This window comes from Zingiber officinale, chromosome 3B (assembly GCF_018446385.1).
Source record: "Zingiber officinale cultivar Zhangliang chromosome 3B, Zo_v1.1, whole genome shotgun sequence".
Classification (NCBI taxonomy): Eukaryota; Viridiplantae; Streptophyta; class Magnoliopsida; order Zingiberales; family Zingiberaceae; genus Zingiber; species Zingiber officinale.
Genome location: NC_055991.1, coordinates 16,314,270 through 16,329,638, shown reverse-complemented (window position 1 = coordinate 16,329,638; position 15,369 = coordinate 16,314,270).

Sequence of the window (15,369 nt, the reverse complement as noted above, 5' to 3'; positions counted from 1 at the left end):
AAATTTGATACTGAAAGTGAACTATTGGGTTAATTATTTATATTTTTCTTCGTCATTGTGAATTTTAATTTGCATTACACTATAATGTCAAGTGATGAAGACATTTATGATTAATTCAAAGTTGAAACCGATCAAGTTTACTTTTTGGATGATCATGTTTAAATATAACTAAATTAGCAGTAACCTACAAATTTTTAATCGATTTTTTTTTTATTATATTTTTTTTGGTGATGATATTAATTCTAATATACTTTTGTTAAATGATGTTAGTTGGATGGAATGAAGAATTATTAGTATAAAGCTATGATATTTTTATAGAATAATAGTGTTGGGATAAACTATTTTTAATATTTTATATATTTAGTTTGCTAATTTTTATCTTTAATTTTTATCTTATTATTTTCTTAAGAATTTGGTAAGTATCCATAGCTTCATTGAAATAATTAAAATCTAAACAAATACAATTGTAGGTGGTAATAAGATATTTGGGTAGGGTATAAATATCTTGTAAAAAAGTATTGAAAAAATATTTTTTCTATATTCAAGAATAATGATGCAAGATTTATTTATATGCATCATAAAAGATAAAGATAAAAAGGAAATATATGTTGGTGCAATATCCCTTAGGTCAAGGTTGACTGAGTTGACCAAGCTTGAGTCTTGGTCATAGTTTCGATGTTTGACAATACATGTAGACACATGGACAATGCAGGTGCAGTTGTTCATATGGGGAGATTCTGATCAGGGACTGATCAGTGTGATTGAAGAAGAGTCAAGTAGGTCAAGGATGACCGGATACTTGACTGAGAAGTCCTAACTAGGATGTTAGGCAGAAGGAAAGTCCTGGTGAGTGAAGCCAGGCAAAGGAAAATCCTGGTGAGTGAAGCCAGGTGAAAGTCCTAGTGAGTGAAGCTAGGCAGATGGAAAACCCTAGTGAGTGAAGCTAGGTGAAAGCCCTAGTGAGTGAAGCCAGGCAAGAGCAAATCCAGATGGATCAAGGATGATCGGACATCTGGTGTTGGGAAGTCCAAGTAGGTCAAAGGATTGACTGGATACTTGGCACGAGGAAATCCAGTTGGGTCAAGGTTGACCAGACATCTGGTGGAAGTCCAAGTAGGTCAAGGGAGTGACCGGATACTTGGCACGAGAGAAAAGTCCAAGTGGGTCAAAGGGATTGACCGGACACTTGGTGTGGGAAGTCCTAGCAGGTCAAAGGAGTGACCAGATGCTAGGCATGATGTACCAACAGGTCAAGGTTGACCGGATGTTGGTTTGAGAAGCTTGGGGCTTGGTTTTGGGTAAAAACCAAGTGCTGGATCGATCAGTGGATCGATCCAGATCTTCCCAGCGAACAGAGAGCCTCTGGATTGATCAGTGGATCGATCCAGAGGTCCCAATCGATCAGTGGATCGATTGGGACGCTGCTGCTTCGCGCGATAAGCGCTGGATCGATCTGTGGATCGATTCAGGTGTTTTTCCCAGAGCACAGAGGCGCTCTGGATCGATCCGTGGATCGATCCAAAGCCTCCCCGATCGATTGGGAGCAATCCAATCGATCGGGATCCGACCGTTGGCGTCGATAAAGGCCGCAGGCGCACGATTCCTTCGGCATCACTTCACAGATTCATTTCAGATCTTCACCAGCTCCTCCACAACTCTTCTCAAGCTCGAGATCGCCAGTTCTTGAAGGTTCTTGGAGGCTCTTCCAAGTCAAGAGGCGGATCAAAGCAAGAAGAAGAAACTAGGGTTAGGGTTTGTGCACTCATTGTAAGCTTGTAAGCTTGTATTTCTTTACTACCCTTTCTTCTTCTTGTATTGAGTCTTGTAGGGCTTCTCCGCCCTTGGTAGTTACCATAAAGGAGAGTTTCATTAGTGGAGGGTGCGTGCGTTGTGTGGATCCTTGGATTAGTCACCTCCCTTGGAGGTGGATACCAAGTAAAATCCAAGTGTTAGCATGTTTGTATTTGTTTCTTTGTATTTCCGCTGCGCATCCTTGAAGAAACAAGCAACGCCGAGCAACGAGCACGCGAAGAGCTATTCACCCCCCCCCCTCTAGCTACTTTTCGGTCCTAACAAGTGGTATCAGAGCGAGGCCGCTCTTCACCGGAATCATCGCCGGAAGGGGCAAACATAACAAGCAAAGCTAGAGGATGAAGAAGTTGGAGCAAATTCTTCAAGTTCAAGACTTTATCAAGCTCAACTTCAAGATGCAATTCCAAGATGGACTTGGATTTGACACAAGGGTGGCTCCACCATACACTTCTACGAGTTTCGATTCTTGGAAATCAAGAATCGAAAATTTTCTTATGATGGAGATAGAGCAATGGTTTGCTCTAATGGAAGGCTTCAAGGCTCCAAGAAATTCAAAGGGTAAAGTTCTCAAGAGGAGCAAGTGGAGCCAAGAGCAAGTCCAAAGGTGCGAGGCCAATGACAAAGTGACCAAGCTCTTGGTCAATTTATTGCCAAGCACCATCCTTTGTAAAATTGGAGAATTTGAAGATGCAAAGGAACTATGGAGCAAATTGGCCAAGCTTCATGAAGAGATCCCCTCCACTGTACAAGAGCAAGAAGAATCCAGAGAGAGTGACTCTTTGGAGCAAGACCAAGAGGAGGACTCCGAGGTTGAGAGATGCTCAACCTCCGAAGAAGAGGAAATCCAAGAAGTTTCATCCTCAAGGGAATGCAACGAATGGAACAAGGAGGGAGCATACTCCTTGTTTCATATTCAAGATGATGAAGCCTCCACCTCTAGGATTGAGGGGGAGCAATCCTTGGTGACGCCGGATCAAGAAGAAGGAAAAGCTTCTACATCCGGGTCGAGAGAAGAAGAGGAGGAAGAAGCCTCTACCTCCACAAGTCAAGAAAAATCAAATGGAGGAGAATCAAGGTCCGATCTAGAGGAAGCTTCTACCTCCGGATCCAAAGGAAAAGATGTCATCCCTACAAGCAAAGGTATAAATATTTCAATTAATAATAAAAATCATATTATATGCTTTGAATGTAGGGAACATGGGCACTACAAGAGCAAGTGTCCCAACTTGGCCAAGAAGAAGGGCCAAGTGGCAAAAAAGGACAAGGAGAAGCCCAAGTAGACCATCCCCGGAACAAAAAGGAGCAAGGAGCATATTGTGTGCTTTTCTTGCAACCAAAAAGGGCATTACCGAAGTCAATGGCCCAAGGGGAAGAAGATGGTCAAGGCTCAAGGAGGCATTAGTCAAGGGGGAGCCTCCAAGGTAAAGAAGAAGGTAACATTTATTGAGCCTACCCCTTTACATTATGGTAAAAAGCATGATAGTTCTAACTTATATCATTTTAATACTATTTACCATGAAAATAGAAAGCATAATAGCGTTAAAGAAAAACATATAGCTTTTCATGCTAAAACTACTACACCTAAGGCTAGGAATGTAGGTAAAAGTCTAGGCAAGAACTCTAAGGATTGTAGCTACAAGCCTAGAAACAAAAATGCTCATGAACTTAATGGAAAACCAAAAACTAAGGACTTAGTGATGGAAAATCAAGTCTTGAGGTCAAGACTTGATAAAATGGAAAAAACCCTAAAAAGGATGGAAAATATCCTATTAGGGCAAAATGAGCATAACCTAGATTTAGGGGTACAAAAGTCATCCAATGGCCATAGAGGTTTGGGATACAAACCAAAGGCTAAGAAGGATGTGCCCTCTTACCATAGAGTTCCATATAGTTATGGAACAAACCCTAGGTCTAGTGGTCAAGCCAAAAATACTAGGGAAGTCATCCCTAAGAGTATTTTTGCAATAAATGTGACTAAGGCTTCTAAGAAGTCTAAGAAAGTCACAAACAAGGTCACAAGGGAGGCTATCCCTAGAGTTGACCTAGAAAGTGTGACCAAGGCTTCCAAGAAGCCAAACAAGGTCACTAGGAAGGTATCTAGGGAAGTTATCTCTAGTGAATACCTAGAGCATCCAAGGAGCACCAATAGGTGTTGGGTTCCTAGGAGCATCTTCTCTACCCCATAGATGGGTTAGAGAGTGTCAACTCTGATTAGAAGGGTAGTTAACCCAACTTTGAGGAAATTGACACTCAAGGAGCATTTTCAAGGTTTTTGTTAACCTTTGAAAATGAAATGGAACTATTATTTACTCCTTGAAAGAGTAACATGTGTCTATTGGTGGAAAAATTGATTTTATCTTAAAATGGCACAAATTAGAAAAATATAAGAAATACCAAGTTGGGACTTTGGTATTTTCTTAGTGCTACTCTTGTGGAAAAATGAAATATGCCAACATTTGAGGATATGCTTAATTTTTAAGTGGCATAAACAAATCAAGAGAAATAAGAAATGTCAATTTAGGTTTTGGCATTTCTTTGAAGCATTTAGGGCAATCTAGGTTTAATGTTTTAAATTAAAACAAGTGGTATCGTTTTAAGTTAAAACAAGTGGTATATTTTGAGTTTAGCTAAGTGATTAAGGATATTTAGATAGGTAATCTAGGTATATTTTATTTATACTAAACCTTGCCATGATTGTTTGCCCATCATATGCCACGACATCATGTCTATTTTTGAATTCATTGTTTTATTATGAAAAATCCAAAAATACCATATCATGACATTCATACATCATGTAATAATAGGATATTTTCTTTTGATGTATGCCATAACATAATCATGCATTAAGTTTATTTCCTTAAAATTAAGGACAAATGGCAGTTATCATCAAGAGGTATACCAAATGACATCCTAGGTGGATGTCTAATATCTCTAAAATGCCTAGATAGATATGCATGATCCCTAGAATAGAGCAAAACCAAAATCTTACATCTCACAAAGACCTATAAGATGACTTGTATGTGTTTTGTACACAATAGATACAAGTGAGATGTTTAGGATGATGAACAAAACTCAACATGTTGATTTAGTGCATTTCTTTGAGTTTTAAGTTCATCAAAACACATAGTTATGTGTTTTCCCATCATTGGGAAAGCTAATGTACAAGTCATGTGCATTAAGCCCAAGGAACATGGTGGGATATTGGTTTGAAAATATTTTCAAAATGCTTTTGGAAAACCTTGGTGGAGGCTATCTTTTGATAGTAATCACCATTGAATAGTTAGACACAAACTTGAAGAAAACACTAAAGTTTTTGCAAGTTTTCAAGTTTGTGTCAATCTTTGAAAATATGATGTATTTTCATAGAAAACTATTTTTCCATGATAAAGTATGCCCTAAATAATGTCTACACAAAAGTTCATGATTTTTGAATTTTTGTAGAATTTTCTAGGGGTTTCTGAAGTTGGCTGAAATTGAAATTCAGCAACTATCAGAGCTCCGATCGATCCATGGATCGATTGGGGTGCCTGAATCGATCCGTGGATTGATTCAGAAGGCAATTCCTGTGAGCAGAAGCTCGCTGGATCGATCAGCCGATCGATCCAGGAAGTCTGAATCGATCAGTGGATCGATTCAGAGAGGTTCAATCGATTGGAACCCAACTCCAATCTATTCAAGTTGCTGATTTTGGCTGGGAAAGTCTGATTTCAGCATCTTTAAACCTATTTTAGTCTAGGCAACCATTCCAAACCCCTCAAAATACATTTGAAGGGTGTTTTCGTGTTGAAAACAAGGATGGATTGGTTAAGAAAGACTAAATTGAAGTTTAGGTTGAGGTTGATTTCAATATTGAATTTTTGAACCTCAAAACTTCTCAATTTGGGTTTCCTAAAGGTTTAGGGATTCCAAGTCATTGTTGGTGCAATGACAGAAGTTACCACCATGTCTTTAGGGGGAGGGACTCTTTAAAGACATGAAAAATTATTTTTCATGAACCTTGGAAGGTGGTTAACCTTCCGTTAAGAAAATGCTCATGGATGAGTGTTTGAACTTGAAATGGGGAGTGGATATCCTCAGTATTTCAAGTGGTTTCAAGTAGTTGAAAAATGCTCAAGGTTGGGCATTTGTCTACATTGAGGAAGAATTTAGCGGGAAGAATGAAGGGTATGGGACCTTCATTATCGTATTGCTCACAACAAGTGAAGTTGTGAACATTGAGGCGCAACTCTTCAGGGGGAGAGTTTTCAACAATGGGACATTTGTTGAAGAGTGCCCGAAATTGAGGCATGGGTTGATGTGTGCTCCAAGATGAGTTGATGTGTGCCAATAGGGGGAGAATGTGTGGTTTAAGTTAGGCCTTCATTATCTATGGGGAGGTCATATGGGGAGAATGAAGGGAACCAACATTCATACTTTTGGCATGAATGGAGTTAAGGCTAAGGGATTAGCTTAACTCAGAATGGTCCAAACTTAAAGGTATTGTCAAACATCAAAAAGGGAGAGATTGTTGGTGCAATATCCCTTAGGTCAAGGTTGACTGAGTTGACCAAGCTTGAGTCTTGGTCATAGTTTCGATGTTTGACAATACATGTAGACACATGGACAATGCAGGTGCAGTTGTTCATATGGGGAGATTCTGATCAGGGACTGATCAGTGTGATTGAAGAAGAGTCAAGTAGGTCAAGGATGACCGGATACTTGACTGAGAAGTCCTAACTAGGATGTTAGGCAGAAGGAAAGTCCTGGTGAGTGAAGCCAGGCAAAGGAAAATCCTGGTGAGTGAAGCCAGGTGAAAGTCCTAGTGAGTGAAGCTAGGCAGATGGAAAACCCTAGTGAGTGAAGATAGGTGAAAGCCCTAGTGAGTGAAGCCAGGCAAGGGCAAATCCATATGGATCAAGGATGATCGAACATCTGGTGTTGGGAAGTCCAAGTAGGTCAAAGGATTGACTGGATACTTGGCACGAGGAAATCCAGTTGGGTCAAGGTTGACCAGACATCTGGTGGAAGTCCAAGTAGGTCAAGGGAGTGACCGGATACTTGGCACGAGAGAAAAGTCCAAGTGGATCAAAGGGATTGACCGGACACTTGGTGTGGGAAGTCCTAGCAGGTCAAAGGAGTGACCAGATGCTAGGCATGATGTACCAACAGGTCAAGGTTGACCGGATGTTGGTTTGAGAGGCTTGGGGCTTGGTTTTGGGCAAAAACCAAGTGCTGGATCGATCAGTGGATCGATCCAGATCTTTCCCAGCGAACAGAGAGCCTCTGGATCGATTAGTGGATCGATCCAGAGGTCCCAATCGATCAGTGGATCGATTGGGACGTTGCTGCTTCGCGCGATAAGCGCTGAATCAATCTGTGGATCGATCCAGGCATTTTTCCCAGAGCACAGAGGCACTCTGGATCGATCCGTGGATCGATCCAAAGCCTCCCCGATCGATTGGGAGCAATCCAATCGATCGGGATCCGACCGTTGGCGTCGATAAAGGCCGCAGGCGCACGATTCCTTCGGCATCACTTCACAGATTCATTTCAGATCTTCACCAGCTCCTCCACAACTCTTCTCAAGCTCGAGATCGCCAGTTCTTGAAGATTCTTGGAGGCTCTTCCAAGTCAAGAGGCGGATCAAAGCAAGAAGAAGAAACTAGGGTTAGGGTTTGTGCACTCATTGTAAGCTTGTAAGCTTGTATTTCTTTACTACCCTTTCTTCTTCTTGTATTGAGTCTTGTAGGGCTTCTCCGCCCTTGGTAGTTACCATAAAGGAGAGTTTCATTAGTGGAGGGTGCGTGCGTTGTGTGGATCCTTGGATTAGTCACCTCCCTTGGAGGTGGATACCAAGTAAAATCCAAGTGTTAGCGTGTTTGTATTTGTTTATTTGTATTTCCGCTGCGCATCCTTGACGAAACAAGCAACGCCGAGCAACGAGCACGCGAAGAGCTATTCACCCCCCCCCCCCCTCTAGCTACTTTTCGGTCCTAACAATATATACAAAAGATAAGGAAACATATACAAAAGATTTATACTTCATATATTCCAAGATATCCTAATAGACCCCTTCAAGATGGTGGGCTTATAGAAACACCAATCTTGGAATAGAGAAGACAACTTTGAGCACTAGGAAGTGGCTTTGTCAAAGCATCAACTAATTAGTCAAACAACGAGACATGAGAGACACAAACTTTACCACTCTGAACCAGTTCACAAACAAAATAATAATCCAAAGCAATGTACTTCATGCGTGAGTGAAACACAGGATTTACAAGAGATAAGTAGCTCCAATATTTATTGCAATAGATAGAGGTTGTAGAGGCCATAGTATCCACACCTAGTTCATAAAGAAGCGATCAAACCCATTGTAGTTCTACCGTGATAGAGGTAATGACACGATATTCAGCCTCAGTAGATGAGTGAGCAATAGAACCCTGCTTTTTGGAGCTCCAGGAAATCGGATTGGAACCAAGGAATACAATATAAGTGCTAGTGGACGTGTGATCATCAATATCCCCAACTAAATCTGCATCACAGTAGACATGCAAAGAGGGAGAGAAGTGCCATCAGAGAATCAGATTATAAGAGTGTGTACCATTAAGATAGCGCAGTAGACGCTTAATAGTCCCCTAGCGGAGAGATGAGGGAGCATGCATAAACTGAGACAATTTGTTAACGACAAAGGCAATTTTTGGTCGAGTAAAAGAGAGATATTGTAGACTACCAACTGTTTAGTGATACAAAGTAGCGTCTGCACGAGGGGAGCCATCAGAGAGATGCAGACGTGACAATAGACGTTTGAGCAGGTTTTGAGTCCGCCATGTTGATTCTGGTAAGAATATTAAGAAGATATTTTTTCTGAGAGAGACAAAGATTCCTTGGAGAGGAAACAACTTCAACACCTAGAAAATAAGATAAGGTTCCCAGATCTTTGATAGAGAACCGAGCACTCAGTTGATCGATGAATCCCTGAAGGACGCCAATATTATTCCATGTAAGAATCAAATCATCGACATAAACAAGTAGATACAAATTGATACCTCCAAAGTGAAAAATAAATAACGTATCGGCAAGAGAGGTCGTGAAGCCAACACTGATTAAAAAATGATGAAGCATAGTGTATTGGGTGTGTATCGTCAACTTAAGACCATAAATTATTTTATTCAACTTACAGACATAAGATGAAAAATCAGAGTTAACAAACTTGGGTGCTTGAGCCATATAAACACAATAATCCAACTGATCTTAAAGAAATGCATTATTTACATCCATCTAATGAAGATACCACCCTTTGGAAATAGCAAGGGACAAGATAAGGTTGACAGTAGTGGGCTTTGCAACAAGACTGAAAGTGTTAGTATAGTTAAGACCTGGGCACTGATGAAATCCCTTAGAAACTAGACGAGCCTTATAGTAGTCAACAGAGCCATCAAACTTTCACTTAATCCAAAACACCCACTTGTAACTAATGATATTCTGAGAGATATCAAACAGGATAAGATCCCAAGTTCCATTACAAAGGAGAGCATCAAACTCCTCAGACATGACTGCACGCCAGCAAGGATCCTTGACAGCTATAGTATGTGTTGTAGGTTCAGATGGAATAGTGTCGATGATAGCAATGAGACCAAAGCGAGGATGAGGCTTGACGACATTGTTTTTAGAATGGGTCACCATAGGATAGGCGTTGGTGCTAGAAACAGGCTAAACTGGAGGAGTAGGTGAGGGTGGAGCTACTGCTGCGACTAGCATGACAGGCGAAGGTTCGACAAGGAGAGATTCAATAGGTGGAGGCTTGGTAGAGATTGGCTGGTGAACAATCGGTGGTATGGGACATAGTTATGTTGGATCGAGAAGCGCTAGAGGAGGGGGTGAATAACGCTCGTGACTTTCACTTTTCGTTTCGAAAATCTTACGAGTAACGCAGCGGAAATAGATAAAATAACAAACACACAGAAGACTCTAAGATTTACTTGGTTCGGAGCCTAGGGCGACTCCTACTCCAAGGCCCGCGATCGTTGATCGCTTTCGGTGGGCAACAACTATAATATCACAAATCTTTTACAAGTGAATAAGTACAAGTATTAAACTTTAAAAGATTATACCGACAAAAACAAAGATGAATGAAGTGGTTGTCGATTGTCGGAGTAACAGAGTCTAGTTGAAGCTTTCGGAGCAGCATACAAGATCACAAGTTCTTCTGTTCGAGTTGATGTCCGAAGCTACACCTCTAGGTCTCCTTTTATAGCTCTGCAAAGTCTGATCCATATCCCCAAACTTTGGGATCAAGTTTGACCCGAGGTGGATCGGTCGACCGATACCCTTTTTGGTCGACCGATCAGGCGATCTCTTCCTATCTGATCCGCCCGATCCTCTCGCTCCACTTTGTTCTAGTCAAACTCCATCCGAGATTCGGTCGACCGATAAACAGGTTCGGTCGATCGATAAGCTCTGACTCAGCCCAGTCAGCCTGATCCAGTCGATACCCAACCCAGGTTCGGTCGACCGATCCCAAGGTTCGGTCGACTGATCCCCTGGTCGACCCCGGTCCAACCTCTAGAAATCTGATCTGCTGACTTGTGGGTTCGGTCGGCTGATCCCAAGGTTCGGTCGACCGATCCCGGTCACTTCTAACTCTGCACAAAAACGTTAGTCTCCTACAAAACAGAGTTAGAACACAATAGATAATATATAAACAAATAAATTGACAGCCTTCGGACTGTCCGGCTCTGACTTCGGATTTCCAACCGGAAACCCTAGGTCGACCCGACGCCTACTGTTCCCTCTGCAGGGAACGCGTCCTCACCTACTCCACTCAGGAGATTTACATGTTGCCAGTCCGGTCCTCCAGACCGACTGGACTTTGCGCCTAGGGTTACCACCCCTAGGACCTAAGGTTACCCCTCCTTAGGATTTTCCTCCACCTAGGGTTACCACCCCTAGGACCTAAGGTTGCCGCCCCTTAGAGTTTTTCTCCACCTAGGGTTACCACCCCCTAGAACCGAAGGTTACCCCCCTTAGGATTTTCCTTCACCTAGGGTTACCACCCCCTAGGACCTAAGGTTACCACCCCTTAGGATTTTTCACCTGCCTAACCGCAGTTAAGACTTTCCTGAAAACTCATTCAAGCATGTTAGAAAACAAGTAATCTTAACTTTGAATCCCTTTGTCATTATCAAAACTTGGGTTCGATCGTCGGATGCTTCCCGCACCAACAATCTCCCCCTTTTTGATTATGGAAACCGAAATTCAAAGTTAAGTAAAAATAAAAGACAGTGATAGCACAAGTATGAATTTAGCAAAAACATATAAAGCATAAGCATAAATTCAACACACACATAAACAAACACATATAAAGGTCCCCCTAAATAGAAGCTTACAAAAGCTCCCCCTTAATAGAAACTTTCCCTTTTCCTTAAAATTTTTTTATTTGAATTTCCTTATACTCTCCCCCTTTGCCATATATCAAAATAAAAGCTCCCACACATAAATTCATCCCACACATAAACAAACACATATAAAGCTCCCCCTAAATAGAAGCTTACAAAAGCTCCCCCTTAATAGAAACTTTTTAATACTTAGCTTAAATTTTGAAGTAATACTTTGGTAAATTTTGAAAAGCTTCTAAAAAGTTAGGTAAATTTGAGAAACTTTTGTAAAATGCTTAAATAGACCGTTTTAGAAAACTGAGTTTGAAGGAATTTTCTAAATAATACTTAACTAGATTCGGAAGGTCTTTTGAGAAAAATATTTAACTTAGTTAATTTTAAAAAAAGCTTTAGAAGTCACTTAGCTAAATTTGAAAAGAAGCATTAGAGAATACATAGCATTAGAGAACACTTAAAGGTATAAATACTTAACCTTTTTTTTTAAAAAAAAAATTATTGACAAAAGCTTTGCTTAAGTACTTAACTTTAAAAAATTATTGATACCAAAGTACTTAGTTTTGAGAGACAGTTTCTTGCAAAAAAAACTTAGTAAAGGATTTGGATAATTTTAGTGCTTAGTTTTGAAACATGATTAGCTAAAAATCCAAACTTATAAAAATAATGTTAATTTAATATTAATCTTAATATCATATCTATTTTAAAGCTGAGTCAAAGATAATTTTTTATTTTAAGTCAAAAATTAATACTTTGATTCAAATTAGTTAGCCTTTTAAAAATTAATTATGATTTGAACCTTAATAATTAAAGAATTAAATAAGATTTTTGAAATCATATAGAATTTAATAAGATTTATGATTTCAAAATTAATTATAGAATTAAGATGTTTTTTAAAATATTTTAAAGTGATTTTCAAATGATTTTTTAAATGATTTTCAAATGTTGTTTTTTTTAAAAATAATTTTCAAGTAATTTTCAAATAATTTTTAAAAAGATTTTGAAATACTTTTCAAATAGTTTTTAAAAGGTTTTAAGAGATTTTTAAAAGATTTTTAAAATATTTTTTAAAGGTTTTTTAAAATAATTTTTAAAAGATTTTTTCAAGGTTTTTTAAAAGAATTTTAAAATGATTTTTAAAAGAATTTTCAAAGGATTTTAAAAATAATTTTAAAAAGATTTTTTAAAATAATTTTTAAAAATATTTTTTAAAAGAATTTTAAAAGATTTTTTAAAGATTTTAGTTAAATAATTTTTAAAAGATTTTTAAAAGAATTTTTAAACAATTTTAAAATATTTATAAAATAATTTTTAAATGATTTTTAAAATAATTTTTTTAAAGAATTTTGAAATAATTTTAAAAGATTTTTAAAGGATTTTTAAAAGATTTTTAAAAGAATTTTAAAAGATTTTCAAAAGATTTTTTAAAGGTTTTTTAAAATAATTTTTAAAAGATTTTTTAAAAGAATTTTAAAATATTTTTTTTTAAAATAATGTTTAAAATATTTTTAAAACAATTTTAAAACAATTTTAAAAGAATTTTTAAATGATTTTAAAAACAATTTTTTAAAAGAAATTTGAAATAATTTTAAAAGATTTTTAAAATATTTTTTAAAATATTTTTAAACTAATTTTTAAAAGAATTTTAAAACAAATTTAAAAGATTTTTAAAAGATTTTTTAAAGGATTTTTAAAATAATTTTGAAATAATTTTAAAATATTTTAAAATGATTTTTTAAAGTATTTAAAATAATATTTAAAATATTTTTAAAACAATTTTAAAAGATTTTTAAAAGATTTTTAAAATAATTTTTAAAATATTTTTTTAAAGAATTTTAAAATGATTTTTCAAAAAAAAAATTAAAAGGATTTTTAAAAGAATTTTAAAACAATTTTAAAAGATTTTAAAAAGATTTTTTTAAAGGATTTTTAAAATAATTTTTAAATGAATTTTGAAATAATTTTAAAAGATTTTTTAAAGGATTTTTAAAATAATTTTTAAAATATTTTTAAAATAATTTGAAAACAATTTTAAAAGTTTTTTAAAAGATTTTTTAAAGGATTTTTAAAATAATTTTTAAAAGATTTTAAAAAGAATTTTAAAACAATTTTAAAATTTTTTTAAAAGATTTTTTAAAGGATTTTTAAAATAATTTTTAAAATATTTTTAAAAAGAATTTTAAAACAATTTTAAAACAATTTTAAAAGATTTTTTAATGGATTTTTAAAAGAATTTTGAAATAATTTTAAAATATTTTTAAAAGATATTTTAAAGGATTTTTAAAATAATTTTTAAAAGATTTTAAAAAGAATTTTAAAACATTTTTAATAGTTTTTTTAAAGGATTTTTAAAATAATTTTTAAAAGAATTTTCAAATGATTTTTTTTAAAGGATTTTTAAAAGAATTTTAATTTAATTTTTAATTTAATTTAATTTTTAATTTAATTTAATTTAATTTAATTTAATTTAAATTTAAGTTTTGGTTTAATTTTAATTTAATTTGAATTTTGAGTTTTGTCCTTAGTCATCTCACCCGATCTAAATTTTTCAATCAGGGTATCTTATAATTTTGTGCGATGAATTAGGTTCAATTATTGGGTTTGGTTTTGTTGGTGTGAGAAGCATCCGACGATCGAGCCCAAGTTTTGATAATGGCAAAGGGTTCAAAGTTAAGTCTTGTTGTTATCTAACATGTTGAATGAGTGTTTCAGGAAAGTCCTAACTGCGGTTAGGCAGGTGAAAACCCTAGGGGGTGGTAACCCTAGGTCCTAGGGGGCGGTAACCCTAGGTGGAGAAAAGTCCTAGCTGCGGTTAGGCAAAGGAAAAACCTTAGGGGGCGGTAACCCTAGGTTATAGAGGGTGGTAACCCTATGCGGAAAGTCTTGGCAGGTCGATGGTTTCAGGCAAAAGTCCTAGGGGGTGGTAACCCTAGGTGGAAAGTCCTGGTGTCGCGAATCAGGTGAAAGACTGGACTAGCCGGGAAGCGGATGTCCAGCAGAAAGTCCGGAAGCGTCGAGTGTTGAGCAAAAGTCCATTCGATCTGGAGGATCGCACTAGCAGCAGGTAAATCTCTTGAGTGGAGTAGGTGAGGACGCGCTCCCCGTAGAGGGAACAGTAGGCGTCGAGTCGACCTAGGGTTTCCGGACGGAAATCCGAAGTCAGACCCGGATAGTCTGATGATTATCAATAATATTTGGTTATCTTATTTATGACTTTATGTGCTAACTTTGTGTTGCAGTATATTGTTTGGGATTAACATGTCTTGCAGGTATAAAATAATAAAGTCTTCCCTCGGATGAACAGTGTCCGAGGCGCCTCCATGGAGCTTGGAGGCGCCTCGGGTGCAAAGCTGGAGCTGGCTACGAAGCACCTTGGGAGGCGCCTTGAAGGAGACATAGGGCGCCTTGGAAGGCGCCTTGAATGGGGCATAAGGCGCCTTAAGCAGATGAACTTCGACCAGTTCAAGCTTGATCCACGTGGGAGACTCGGCAGCATGGAGGCACCTTCAGAGGCCTTCAAGGTGCCTTGAACACCCTTTATAAGGGGGTTTCGAGCAGCACCTCAGATTATCGAATTTCAAGTCTTCTGTCTCCAACGTGCCTCTCTGAAAGACGCCCGAAAGTGCTGCAACAAGTCTACGACGACCCGAAGCTCCGAGATTCTATTCTTGTTGTCGGTATAATTAGTTTTTGTATTTACTTGTACTTCATCTTGTAATCCTTTTATCGAGCTTATAGTTGTTGCCCACGCAAAGCGATCAAGGATCGTGGGCCTTCGAGTAGGAGTCGATCTAGGCTCCGAACGAAGTAAAAATCTCTTGCATCTTTCTGTGTGATTGTTCTTTGTCTTTATTCCGCTGCTTTAACTCTTACGCTTTTTACGATTCCGATAATCGAACGAAATAGCCGCGAGCGCTATTCACCCCCCTCTAGCGCTTCTCGATCCAACAGGTTTAACTTTATGTTAGATTCATGTTTAGCTTTGGGCTCAACATATAGACATTCTTTGGATAAACTTCTCTATTATAGTGAGTCACTTGGACATCATTAAAGTAACCATGCCTTCGAGGTTTTCCAAATAGTCATATCCACTGAACTTAGTACAAAACCTTGGTCTAACTAGTTAGGATCCATAAAGGGTAGCTTCGGTCAGTTCCACTTAGCCAAATGCACCAGGTCGAAGTCATAT